The sequence below is a fragment of the Chiloscyllium plagiosum genome, unplaced genomic scaffold (genome assembly GCF_037043375.1).
Source record: "Chiloscyllium plagiosum isolate Xiang-an unplaced genomic scaffold, Cpla_swu_hap1 HiC_scaffold_23, whole genome shotgun sequence".
Taxonomy (NCBI): Eukaryota; Metazoa; Chordata; class Chondrichthyes; order Orectolobiformes; family Hemiscylliidae; genus Chiloscyllium; species Chiloscyllium plagiosum.
This window is the reverse complement of record NW_028270161.1, coordinates 28,860,354-28,874,174: the sequence shown is the minus strand read 5'-3', so window position 1 is coordinate 28,874,174 and position 13,821 is coordinate 28,860,354. Positions and strand designations below refer to the sequence as shown.

General features: G+C 40.3%; 1 protein-coding gene across 19 annotated transcripts in view; it reads left to right on the top strand.

Annotated features, from left to right (window-relative positions):
• The window catches only part of LOC122561721 (membrane-associated guanylate kinase, WW and PDZ domain-containing protein 2), a 687,684-nt gene that overhangs the window by 551,509 nt on the left and 122,354 nt on the right, over positions 1-13,821 (top strand). The window lies entirely within an intron of this gene.

Below are 13,821 nucleotides of genomic sequence, written 5' to 3'. Positions count from 1 at the left end.
GTGGTGTCAGAGATAGACAGGTTGGTGAAGAAGGCATTTAGCTTGCTGGCCTTCATCAGTCGAGGCATTGAGTATAGGAGTTGGGACATTATGTTACAATTGTATAAGTCATTGGTGAGGCCACATTTGGAGTATTGCGTATAATTTTGGTCACCTTATTATAGGAAACTCATAGTTCAACTGGAAAGAGTGCAAATAAGATTTACAAAGATGTTGCCAGGACTAGTAGGCCTGAATTATAGGGAGAAGTTGGCAGAATAGGACTTTATTCCTTGGAACATAGGAGAATGAGTGGTTACCTTACTGAGGTGTATAAAATCATGAGGGATATAGTTACGATGAATGCATATAGTCTATTTCCCAGCGATGAGGAATTGAAAACTAGAGGGCATAGGTTTAAGGTAAGAGGGGAAAGATTTAAGAAGGACCTGAGAGGCAACTTCTTCACACAGAGAGTAGTGCATATGTGCATGAGCTGCCAGAGAAAGTGATTGAAGCAAGTGCAATAGCAACAATTTACAAAACATTTGGATAGGTACATGGATAGGAAGGGTTTAGTGGAATGTGAACCAAATGTGGGCAGTTGAAACGAGCTGAGTGGGTACCATGGTCAGCATGGATCAGTTTGGGCTGAAGGGCCTGTCTCCATGCTATATTATTCTATGACTCTATATAACGTAACCAATCTCACATTTTTGTTGGGATCTAATTATTTTATCTGGAAGTCAGAATTAACCAGAAAAATATTGTAACAATAGGTATTGGTATTGGTTTAAACTGCAGCCATTGCATTTACCACATTTGGATATGAAACTGTTTGTGCTGTGACTGGATTAAAATGGACAGGCATTGTGTAAAAATTACATTTTTGGCAAAAGTACCTAGTAGTTTCTAAAGTTAGATATTTTGATATTTAAAACTATATTAAATTATATTACTATTCAAGTTGTGGGGAAAAATGATTGGAAATTCAAAGAACACTACTTATTAAAATCAAAAAATATCAAAGCAGATTTTCCGTAATGTGATGCCCCAGTTACTACATCCAGCATAGAGGCAAAGGAGGAGGATTTCTAATCACTCATGTCTCCATTACCCATTATGTTTGCAGATGATACAAAGCATGACAAAATAGTTGATGGAGTTGAAAAAGCAGAGGTCAAGCAGAGATTTTAGAAATCACTTCTTAAGCCTCAGCCAGAGTGTTGTGGAAAATTGGGGGATCCACATACCAGGAAAGATGAAAAGAACTTAAGATATGGAGAAGGGTGTTACCAGGATTCAGAGTCTTCAGTTATGAGGAGAGGTTGCAAAGGTTTTGACTGTTCTGCTTACCCTCGAGGTATGACCTCAGAGTGGTTTTCCAAATGATATGGTTTTTTTAAAATAATTTTTAAGAAATCCAGAGTGTTAACAAGAAAGCTTCACACTGAGTGTTGTCAGGATCCAGAGCACTCTCCCTGAAAAGGTGGTGGAAGCCAACTTGATTCCAGATGAAAGCAGGACTGTAGGACTAAACATGACTGCTACTTCAAAGACTTACATTGTGAACCAAAGAACTTTCTTTCCTGTAAGCTTCTATGACTGTAACATCACTGGCCCTCTACCTACAATTCTTTCAAGTTCAGAATATGTTTGCAGCTGAGGCCTACAGGCCTTAGTGCACCCAAGTGAAGGACACAAAGTTACTGCTCAGTTCCAGAAATTTATATTTATTAATACATCCTTGCAGCAGGATACTCTGCCAACAGTAGATTTTGCAAAGGTTACAACAATTTCTGGATCCATTAGATTTTAGACCCAGGATGATGACTCCAGTCACTGTGTAGTGCCACTTGAATCAGGGCAGGAGTGCAACCGTACTGGCGCTGCCTCTCTTCCATAAACACACAGCATGTTTGTGTGGAAACTAGTGCTATATTATTTGTAGACAACCTGATTCTTGTTCAGGATTTCGTAAGTAGCAGAGCAGCTACCTTACTGCGATCTATTGAAAGTCATCCCTCGAGCCAAAGTTTTGTCGGTACTATGAGCACATAGAGAGAGAGAGAAAGCCTTTGGGCAGTGACTATTTATGCTCACACCTCTCTTCAAGCCCTTCATCCTAATGCTAATATATGAGATTCTTCAAGTGGATTGATCAGTGTAGGAGTGTAAATAGCCAGGCAAGAAAACTCAACCATGACTAGGGAAAGAAGGTTGGCAATAAGGCAAAACAAAATTGTTATATGTTTTAAAAAGGTTTGTAAAATTCTTGCAAGTGTTTACTATATGTGATGTGAATTATCTTTTTTTCTTACAAAATACAATAAAATTAACTGTAGAAAGAGTTGCAGAAAATATTTTTTCTTGTATTTCCATTGATTACTCATGGTTCATCCGTGGATTAAGTTAACTATTATTTTGAATATTATAATCATGTGTTTGTTTTATTCATGTCTTTGTGACATCATTATCCATTAGTTAGCATTCCTTTTCTCATCCACCATTTACACCACCCATATTTGTTAAACAGCCATATGTATTATATATCATTTTACAGTACTTTGCTTGCATCAAAAGTTTTCATGTGAAGAATATCACTTCAATTATTACAAACTATGACTTGAAAAAAATTGAAGCATTCTTAATGATCTAGCTGCTGAGCATTGTTTCTCAACACATGCTCAGCAGTTGTAGAAATACTTTACAAAAGTTTAAAATTTTTCTTCACACATGCTTAATTACTCCTGGCAATGTCAAGTGGTGCTTCCAGATTGCCAAACAGTGTTGTCAAGCCTAGTTAAAACTGCGTTTAGCTAGGAAAAGGAATGTTTGTTAGTTAGAAAAACAGCTAACAACTAGTACCTTTCACTACATAGTGCTGTTCAAAATAGTGGAGCTATTACTCAGATATGACTGTCACAACTGTGGTTGAGGGATGGAAAAATCAAAAGTTTCTGGTAAGTTTAGTGTTTGCTGTACAAAACAAAATGCTTATTAGGTGATTTTAGTCTTTCCAATTAATTGACTATCTTTGTCTATTAATTGTTAAAAATGTAATCGCAGTGTACCGAATAATTTATTGCTTATTTATGTATTCATGGTGAATTCTGCACTGTACATTGAAATGTTAAAGGCGTGATTTTAAATTCTGTCTCTTCTTTTCCAATCTCTCCATGGTCTTTCCCTTCCCTAACTCTATAATCTCAAAGAGTCGTACAGCATGGTAACAGACACTTTGGTCCAGCCAGTCCATGCCAACCGTGTTCCCAAACTAAACTTGTCCCACTTGCCTATGTTTTGCCCAAATTCCTCCAAACCTTTCCTATTTATATACTTATCCAAATGTCTTTTAAATGCTCTAACTGTACCTGCACCCATCATTTCCTCTGGCAGTTCATTCTACGCACTAACCACACTCTGATTTTAAAAAAGTTGCCCTTCATGTCCTTTTTAAATCTTCTCCTCTCACCTTAAAAATATGCTGTGGTTCTGTTCGCCGAGCTGGAAGTTTTTGTTGCAAACGTTTCGTCCCCTGTCTAGGTGACATCCTCAGTGCTTGGGAGCCTCCTGTGAAGCGCTTCTGTGGTGTTTCCTCCGGCATTTATAGTGGCCTGTCCCTGCTGCTTCCGGTTGTCAGTTTCAGCTGTCCGCTGTAGTGGCCGGTATATTGGGTCCAGGTCTATGTGTTTGTTGATGGAGTTTGTGGATGAGTGCCAAGCTTCTAGGAATTCCCTGGCTATTCTTTGTTTCGCTTGCCCTATAATGGTAGTGTTGTCCCAGTCAAATTCATGTTGCTTGTCGTCTGCATGTGTGGCTACTAGGGATAGCTGGTCGTGTCGTTTCATGGCTAGTTGATGTTCGTGGATGCGGATCGTTAGTTGTCTTCCTGTTTGTCCTATATAGTGTTTTGTGCAGTCCTTGCATGGGATTTTGTACACTACGTTATTTTTGCTCATGCTGGGTATCGGGTCCTTCGTTTTGGTGAGTTGTTGTCTGAGAGTGGCTGTTGGTTTGTGTGCTGTTACAAGTCCAAGTGGTCGCAGTAGTCTGGCTGTCATTTCAGAGATGTTCTTGATGTATGGTAGTGTGGCTAGTCCTTTGGGTTGCGGCATGTCCTCGTTCTGTTGTCTCTCCCTTAGGCATCTGTTGGTGAAATTGCGAGGATATCCGTTTTTTTGCGAATACCTTGTATAGGTGTTCCTCTTCCTCTTTTTGCAGTTCTGGTGTGCTGCAGTGTGTTGTGGCCTTTTTGAACAGTGTCTTGATGCAACTTCGTTTGTGTGTATTAGGGTGGTTGCTTTCATACTACTGCGACCACTAGGACTTATAACAGCACACAAACCAACAGCCACTCTCAGACAACAACTCACCAAAACGAAGGACCCGATACCCAGCATGAGTAAAACTAACGTAGTGTACAAAATCCCATGCAAGGACTGCACAAAACACTACATAGGACAAACAGGAAGACAGCTAACGATCCGCATCCACGAACATCAACTAGCCACGAAACGACACGACCAGCTATCCCTAGTAGCCACACACGCAGACGACAAGCAACATGAATTTGACTGGGACAACACTACCATTATAGGGCAAGCGAAACAAAGAATAGCCAGGGAATTCCTAGAAGCTTGGCACTCATCCACAAACTCCATCAACAAACACATAGACCTGGACCCAATATACCAGCCACTACAGCGGACAGCTGAAACTGACAACCGGAAGCAGCAGGGACAGGCCACTATAAATGCCAGAGGAAACACCACAGAAGCACTTCACAGGAGGCTCCCAAGCACTGAGGATGTCACCTAGACAGGGGACGAAACGTTTGCAACAAAAACTTCCAGCTCGGCGAACAGAACCACCGCAACGAGCACGCGAGCTACAAATCTTCTCACAAACTTTGAACCTTAAAAATATGCCCCCTAGCTTTGAATTCCCCCACCTTAGGGAAAAGACCTTTGCTCTTCACCTTATCCATGCCCCTCATGATGTTATAAACTTCTATAAGGTCACCCCTCAACCTCCTACACTCCAGTGAAAATAGTCCAGCCTATCCAATCTGTTTTTATAACTCAAACTCTTCATTCCTGGCAACATCCTAATAAATCTTTTCTGAACCCTACCAGGGCATCTCTTTCAACTCCACAATGTTTTAAGGTGATTGCACACCTCTAACTCTGGCCTCTGGCTCATTCCCAATCATAATTACTGTATGCATTGATGGCTGTGTGTTTAATTGCAAAGGTCCTAGTTCTGAAATCCCCTCCCTCGATTTCTCTATCTCATTTTCACTTTAAAATGCTTCTTGAAACCTACCTCCTTGTCCAAGCTTTTGGCTTGTAGCCTAATTTCCCTTGTATGACTCAGACCCTTCTTTTTGTTTTATAATGTTCCTGTAAAGCACCTTGGGACATTTCTTACCCTAAGGATGCCATAAAAGTACAAACTGTTGTTATTGAAGCGTGGTCTATATCATAATTGAGGCATTTTGAAGCTTTACATCCATAGAAGATCTACCTAAAAGGGTTGTTCTGTGAATTTGGACAGGGCCCAAAATGTGCTTGGGTATCTGAATGAATTATTATGGTGCAGAAGGTGGCCATTAATTATTTGAAATTTCTGTGTGCTGACTGCTGATTTTCATGTTATCAATGCTAAACATGCAGACAAGTGGCTGAAATGCTCAGCAGATGCTCAAGTTTGTGCTATATCAGCACCATTTAAAGGTAGCCTACAGTACTTAAAGGTTACCTTGTGCGTTGTAAATGAGATGTGCATTTAAGAGTACGGGACTTCAGGAACTGGAAGTTATTGAACTATCTAGAAATTGGGGACAGTGAGTAATCTAAATGGTCAGAGCTATGAGGGTTTTGGGTATTGAGAGACAATGAGTGCTCAGGGCATGATTGCTTTGATGAAAATAGCACGACCATTTCTATACCCTTATTCAAACAAACCCAAACTTCAGGGCACCTGCACCAAACCTCCCTCCAGCACACATCAAGTCTGAACAACTATTCATCATTTGCCTTTCCTTTCTTCAGTTTTCTGCCATTTTTAATGTAAAGTGTTGGTGTTTTTCTTAGATACATAACATGGGGCTGGGACTGCCACTTCCCCCAAATGGTTATGATCATTTATAGTGACTCTGGTATAAGTATGTTGTACAAACAAAAATAGCAAGGCCCATTTCACCTGCAAAACATCCAGCCAAGTTGCTTTCCATTTATGTTTGAATCCTGCTTTTGTCATGACTTTTCTTTTGACTGTGTTAATTCTACAGGCTCATCTGAGACCCTGCTTTCCTTTCTTTGAAGCCTCCTGCTTCCTTTGATTTGTTACCTAAATAGTTCCTGTCTGAATATGTCCTTCACCTACAAGTTCTGAGTTTATTACTTTGTAAGTTCAATGCTAGAGAACCCTCTCTTTCAAAAATTCTATTCCCTCATCTGTCACTAATAGAAGCAAAATGGTGGCTCTCAGCATCCAGAAACATAGGATAGGAATGGGGAAGAATATTGGAACAGAATTGTAATAAATCAAACACCAATCACAAAATAAGGTTTTATTATTGGATACAATCAGGCAATCATGTCAAAAATGCGATCAGTTTAGATTTGATGTATTTGTCAATTAATTACTGGGATGTAAGAAATAGTCAGATGGGTTGCACGGCTAGTTTGGTGCCAACTGAGATGACTGACAACCAACAGAAGATAAGTGTTAAGCCAATCTGGGGTATATTAATGTGTTGGGAGAAACTGTAGATTGGGGCCACCTTTAAACCTTCTATTGAAGCCCTCACATTAAAATATAAAGACATTGAGCAGGATTTGGTAAGTGACCAGATGCAAGTGCTCTATAGCCAAGACCCAGATCCCTCAGATTCCACTGTAAAGGATTTTGATAGGGTGTCCTACAGGGAAAAAAAGGTTGATGGGTATCCATAACAAAATGTGTGGTGAATAGGCAGATTTGTCAACAAAAAAAAACTATGGTCATTATCACGGAGCTAAGAAAAACTTGACACCTTTTTTTTGTTTCATTCATGGGACGTGAGCATCACTGGCTGGCCAACATTTATTGCCCGTCCTTAGTTGCCCTTGAGAAGGTGGTGGTGAGCTGCCCTCTTGAACCGCAGCAGTCCTCCTGCTGTAGATTGACCTACAATGCCTTTAGGGAAGGAATTTTGATCCAGCAACATATAAGGAATGACAATGTATTTCCACGTCAGGGTGGTGAGTGGCTTGGAGGGCAACTTGCAGGTGGCGATGTTCCTATGTATCTGCTGCCCTTGTACTTCGGGATGGAAGTGGTCGAGGGTTTGGATGATGCTAAGGATCTTTCGTGAATTTCTGCAGTGCATCTTGTGGATAGTACATACTGCTGCTACTCAGTGTCAGTGATGAAGGGAGCAGATATTTGTGAATGTGATGCCAATCAAGTGCACTGCTTTGTCCTGGATGGTGTTAAGCTTCTTGAGTGTTGTTGAAGCTGCACCGATCTAGGCAGTGGGCAATATTCCATCATATTCCTGACTTGTGCCTTGTAGATGGTATAAGGGCTTTTGGGTGTTAGGAGGTGAGTTACTCACTTCTGTATTCCTAGCCTCTGACCTGTGCTTGTAGTCAGTATGTTTATGTGAGGAGTTTTACTAGGGCTCCTTGATGCCACATTCATTTGAATGGCGCTTTCGATTTCAAGGGCTGTCTCCCTCACTTCACCTGTAGAATTCAGCTCTTTTGTCCAAGTTTGAACCAAGGCTGTAATGAGGTCAGTAGCTGAATTGCCCGGGCAGAATCCAAACTGGGAGTCACTAAGCAAATTGTTGCTAAGCCGGTACTGCTTGATAGCACTGTTGATGTCACTTTGCATCACTTTACTGATGAACAAAAATAGATTGATTGGATGGTAATCGGCCAGGTTGCCATGGTGAAGCATATTATTGATGTCCTCTTTCAACCTAACCACAATCACCTTCTCACAACTGGCACTCCACTAGTGCCTCTGCATTAGTGATAAACCCAGATGGCTGCCATTCAAGTTGATACATTGCACTCTGCAACCAGACCTACAAATGTTATTGCTGTTCAAGGTCATCCTGCAAGGCTCTTCTCTCACCAATCATGCTGCATCCACTACAATGCAATTGATGTTTGAATGCAATATGTCATGGTTTGATTTATAAATTTACATTGACTATTTATTTTATGGTGGCTTTTATTTGTCATTGTGGCAAAACAGATACTGTGATGGTCTGTGACAGAAGGATGGCAAGTGTAGAATTTTGGCAAGCAGAGAATGAGGAACGCTTCCATTGGTTTTTGCCACTAGACTCGTTGGTTACAGAAGTTTAGATCAGAGTGGTGCTGGGAAAGCACAGCAGGTCAGGCAGCATCCGAGGAGCAGGAAAATCGACGTTTCAGGCAAAAGCCCTTCATCAGGAATAGAGGCAAGGAGCCTCCAGGGTGGAGAGATAAATGGGGGTGGGGAACTGTGGAGAAGGTAGCAAAGAGTACAGTAGGTGAATGGGGGTGGGAATGGAGGCGATAGGTCAGAGGGGCGGGTGGAGCGGTTAGGTGGGAAGGGAGATTGGCAGGTAGGACAGGGCATGGGGACAGTGCTTAGCTGGAAGGTTGAAACTGGGGTAAGGGAGGGGAGGGGAAATAAGGAAACTGGTGAAGTGCACATTGATGCCCTGGGGTTGAAGTGTTTCGAGACGGAAGATGAAGTGTTCTTCCTCCAGGTGTCGGGTGGTGAGGGAGCAGCGGTGGAGGAGGCCCAGGACCTGCATATCCTCAGCAGAGGGGGAGGGGGAGTTGAATTGTTGAGCCACGGGGCGGTGGGGTTGATTGGTGCGGTTGTTCCGGAGATGTTCCCCGAAGTGCTCTGCGAGGAGGCTCCAGTCTCCCCAATGTAGAGGAGACTGCATCGGGAGCAACGGATACAATAAGTGACATTGGTGAAACTTTGATGGATGTGGAAGGCTCCTTTTGGAGTCTTGGATGGTGGTGAGGGAGGAGGTGTGGGCGCACGATTTGCAATTCCTGCGGTGGCTGGGGAAGGTGCCCGGAGGGGAGGGTGGGAGTTGATTACAGTAGGCTGGCCAGAAAAGGATTGTGTTAGTTGTCTTTTCCCTTCCTTTTTCTCCCACTCCACCTTTCTTTTCAGCTGTTCGCCATATACCAGGCAGCAAAGCTGTTTTCCCATGAAGGTGTGATTGTGCACTCTGGTCTGTAAGACCAAAACATCAGTTTTGATTGGTTTACGTGAATTGTCACTCATGGTTGAAGCATTCATGGGAGTTTAAACAAACTGATAATCCAGCTATTAATCCTTCCAGTAATTTTGAACTATATGAAAAGAATGTGGAATATGACACAAGCAAGCATAAAGATCACCACAAACCTTAGCACTCATATTGTGAATCTCCTTTAAAATGGTCCATGCAGTGGAAGACCCCAATTGTGTGCTGTCTTGCATTTCATGTGACAGCATGGTTTTTGTGCATAACGGTATAGCGTGCTATGTTGTCAAATGATGGTCCTTGTCACCCAGTTTCCCAGGCTCAGATGCAAATGACATTGCAGATTGCCACAAATGAAAGCATTATGACTATTGCCAAATAACACGTATTGATCTGCATAAGTCTGTGTATGTGATTAGATACTACCCAAACACTGAGGAAATGGAATTCCTTTCATTTGTGGTACTTCTCAGAATTGACATACAGTGTCTACAAAGCAGTGCACATGCAGAAGTCAAACTACTTGGGTAGTTTCAACATATTGGTCATGCGACCACACAAAAGTGCAGAAAATTTCAAATTAATTCAGTTTCAGTCCAGCACGTGGAGAGATTGTTTTTGCATTTTAGCATACACTCCATGAAGCTGCAATCTCATCATCTCTAGCAAATAGAAGGATGCCAATCAATTAATCTTTAATGCATTAAATTAAATAATAAATTTTGTGGAGAAACGAAATTACATTTTTCTTTAAGTAGGGGAGACCCAGGTGTTAAGAGAGAGAGTGAGTTTCCTACAGTACAAGCAAAGTAAGATAAGTACAAGTTTTGAAATGTTTCTCAGGAAAAACTGGTTGTAGGCAAGCTGACTAGAACGTTTACAATGCATTGCTGTCATATGACATTTCACCAAGTACCTGTTATAATGCATCTTTCCAAAATATTGATGACTTATATTGTTTATTTCACTGCAGTGGATTCTTAGGCTTATTTGGCCACAATAAGAAAAAGCGACATTCTTACTTTTTTCTGAATAAAATTGGTTTAAAGAAATTTCTTGGTGACATTCACATTGTAAGAGTCCTTTTTTTTGAGACTACAAGTTGATTTGGGAAAAATCAAGTGCTGCACATTTCAGCTATTCCAGACAATATTGCATTTTGAATCAGGGAGGGGAATGCTTGAAGTGTCTCTGAGTTGAAGAAATTCTGTCTGACAGCAGCACTCTGGTTGAGCTGCAGTTCGTTACAAAGCTGCAAGTGCAAGGGCAGCAGAGACATCCAGAGCCCACAAACTGAAAACATACATCTCTCACTCTGTATGGGAAAACAACAAAAAGTACTCAGAAAGCTTAAAAGAAGATCAAAAATTTTTATAACAAGAAAAGAACTAGGTTTACTGGATCAACTAGCAAAGTGAAGAATGACCATCATTTTATAGTCAGCAGCATCTCATCTGTGCTAAAAGTCAAGATGAACTGTGTGAGACAATTTCACCCACCCTTGAAATCTGGATTTATGTTCTTTTAAATTTTGTATACCTATCAATATTCTTTTTAATCCATAATATCGACATTCAAGCATCTGTACCTTGTCTGCCTTAATCATGAATGAGTGTATGAATTTATAGTTTTTAAAGGGGTGTACTTTTAGTCACGTAGAAGTAGATTAGAAATCCTTTCTTTTCTGTGCCATTTGTTAAAGTGTATTACAAGAAATAGAGTTAATTTCTGTTACAACCTGGTGTGAATTACTTTTATTCCACACAACAGTCAGCCAGGAAAATTGGGCTTGGTGGTCTGGTTGGAATTTTATCCAGTTTGTGATGGTTTGTGGAACAGTGGGACACAATTATTGGTGCGTTCTTCCCAGTTAAGTCATAACAGTATTTAATTTAATAAATTCAAGCAATAATTTAAAATATGATAGGAATAATATGTCAGAATTTCCTATTTATTTTAGATGAGATTAGATTAGATTCCCTACAGTGTGGAAACAGGCCCTTCGGCCCAACCAGTCCACACCGACCCTCCAAAGAGTAACCCACCCAGACCCATTTCCCTCTGACCAATGCACCTAACACTATGGGCAATTTAGCATGGCCAATTCACCTGACCTGCACATCTTTGGACTGTGGGAGGAAACTAGAGCACCCAGAGGAAACTCACGCAGACATGGGGAGAATTTGCAAACTCCACACAGACAGTCACCTGAGGCTGGAATTTGTACTCTTCACAATCTACAATCAAGTGTAAAAAAAATACCCAACATAAAAAATGGAGTTACCTGTTTACAACAAGTATGCTGCAAACAAAATTATAATACAGAAAATTCATCACCTTTTTTAATGCCAATCTGTGGTTCCCTATGTGAGAATGCATCTCACCGTATTATTATGGCTCTGCCCCCTCCTAAAGAGTTATACAAGTGAATGTTCTTCAATAATGTTGTTTAAAAATTGTTCAAAGAAGCATAGCTCTGTGTACAGCAGGGACCAGAATAATTTACTGGCATTTTATTGTGAACATTTGATCCAACTTATTAAAATTTATCCTCACTGAAATGTGCACTGTGTTATCTGTCCTTTTTGTCCAATTTTATAGCATCAGTATAATTCACATCAAATATTTCAAATATTCAACAATTGAATGTTCCTAAAAATACTGTGTTTAACCTGCATGAATGATAATTAAGACAACTAATAACTAAAACAAAAGAATTTATGGTGTGAGTTCAGCATTTTTCGGCAGTTCCCAATTATTTGTACTGAACTCTGCTTGTTTATAACCATTCTAGTATGCATTAATGAGAATGGCTAATAATTAAATAGATATTAGATATTGTAATTTTGATGAACTTCAGTGTGCTGAAGTAAACCTATAATCATACCATTAATATGATTTTCCCTTTACAAGCTTGCTGTTAAACTGGGATCATTTTACTGCTGCTGAACAAGTGTATGTACACATATACATGTATATCTCAGCTTATTCTGATTATCTGTTGCTGACCAGAGCAAGGCATCGTTATCTGAACTATCTTAACTACCTTACTTTAACTGCTAAGGTAATGTGCACATTATCTCAGTTCCAGGTCATTATTATGGCAACAGGAGCCAGAGAGGCAAACAATGGTGGTTGGGGCAAAGGGAAAGACAGGTCTCTGAGGCCAGGTATTTCATCACTGTAGGTGAGGCCTTAGCCCTGTGGGCCATAAAATACCCAAAAGGAGCACCCACCCAAAGCTTGCTGGGAGACCACTAGATTTCACTGAACAGTCTCTCACACAGAGACAACCTACTCCAATTTGGTTAAAAGGTTTATCAAGACAGGAAGAAACCCTGAATTGACCACTTAAGTGGATCATCTCGGCTTCCAGGAGGCAGCACATATACAGGCTTTTCCATTTTTGACAAAGCGTGAAAGAAATCAGACTCACTATCCAGCTTCTCAGACCATTTTGCCAACATTCACATTTCCCAATCTGCCCTCGGGTTTGCCAAGTTTCAACCAAGATCCACCTACCACATAGTGTTTTGAACTTAAGGTTCTTGGGTCGAATCCAAAAGCCTAGGAACAATTGGCCATTTTTTATACATACTTTACTGAGCTACGAATCACTTGTATCAGCGTAGTAATTCTTATATAGTGGTGCAGCGACAGTATCCCTACGTTTGAGCCAGGAGGTCTGGGTTCAAAGTCCCACCTGTTCCAGAGGTGTGTAAATAGATTTTTGCAGCTACCTGTCTGAATTGCATACGTGGCCAATAGATAATGTTATACCATTGATTGACATATGTGAAATGGTTTCACTCTGCGATGCTATTTCTGTTCGCTTTCCTAACAATATAATTTCCTGAGTTGAGATTCAGCCTCACAAAAATATTTGTTTCTTCTTAAACTTTAAATTTCAGAAAGTAAAAGCTTGGGATTTTGTATTCAGTTTTCTTTTTATGGTGGGTTTCCTGGCCTTTCTTGAAAGTACTGACTTTTATCAGGAAGTGGTTCACCAAGAAGCATCAGCCCTCTGATCTCACTCTCAAGTGTAAGTTAGAGCACACTGCAGTTGAGTCCAATCTTTCCTTTTTTTGATCAACAAGCATTGGCATTTTTCAAAATAAACAACAAAATATCAATTCAGAGTGGGAACTTGTTTTTAATATCCTATCTAGTATTAGGCCATCAAGATCAATTTTGATACTTCAACTGCTTCCCCAGCTGAAATCAACCCCATGAGTACAGATCAGGAATCAACATTGAGACTTTATAGTCTCTATGTTTCAGTAACCTGTTATGCAGTATGTCAGCCAACTAAACTATTGATAGAATTATATTTTCAAATTGAAGATCTAATACTAAAGTTTGTGGAAAGCAATATTATGTTATGAACATTTTCCACTCTCAATGTCTGTGGGACGGTAGTTACTCTTCCCTCGGGCAATTTAATTTCAATTTTAATTATGGATGTTTTCACAATTAGGAATGCAGCATCTGGACCAAATGGTTAAGTATAACAAAGCTATCAATGGTTTCCACCCTTTTCCAGACATCCCTATTTATAGGATCCATATTACAGGTAATAAACA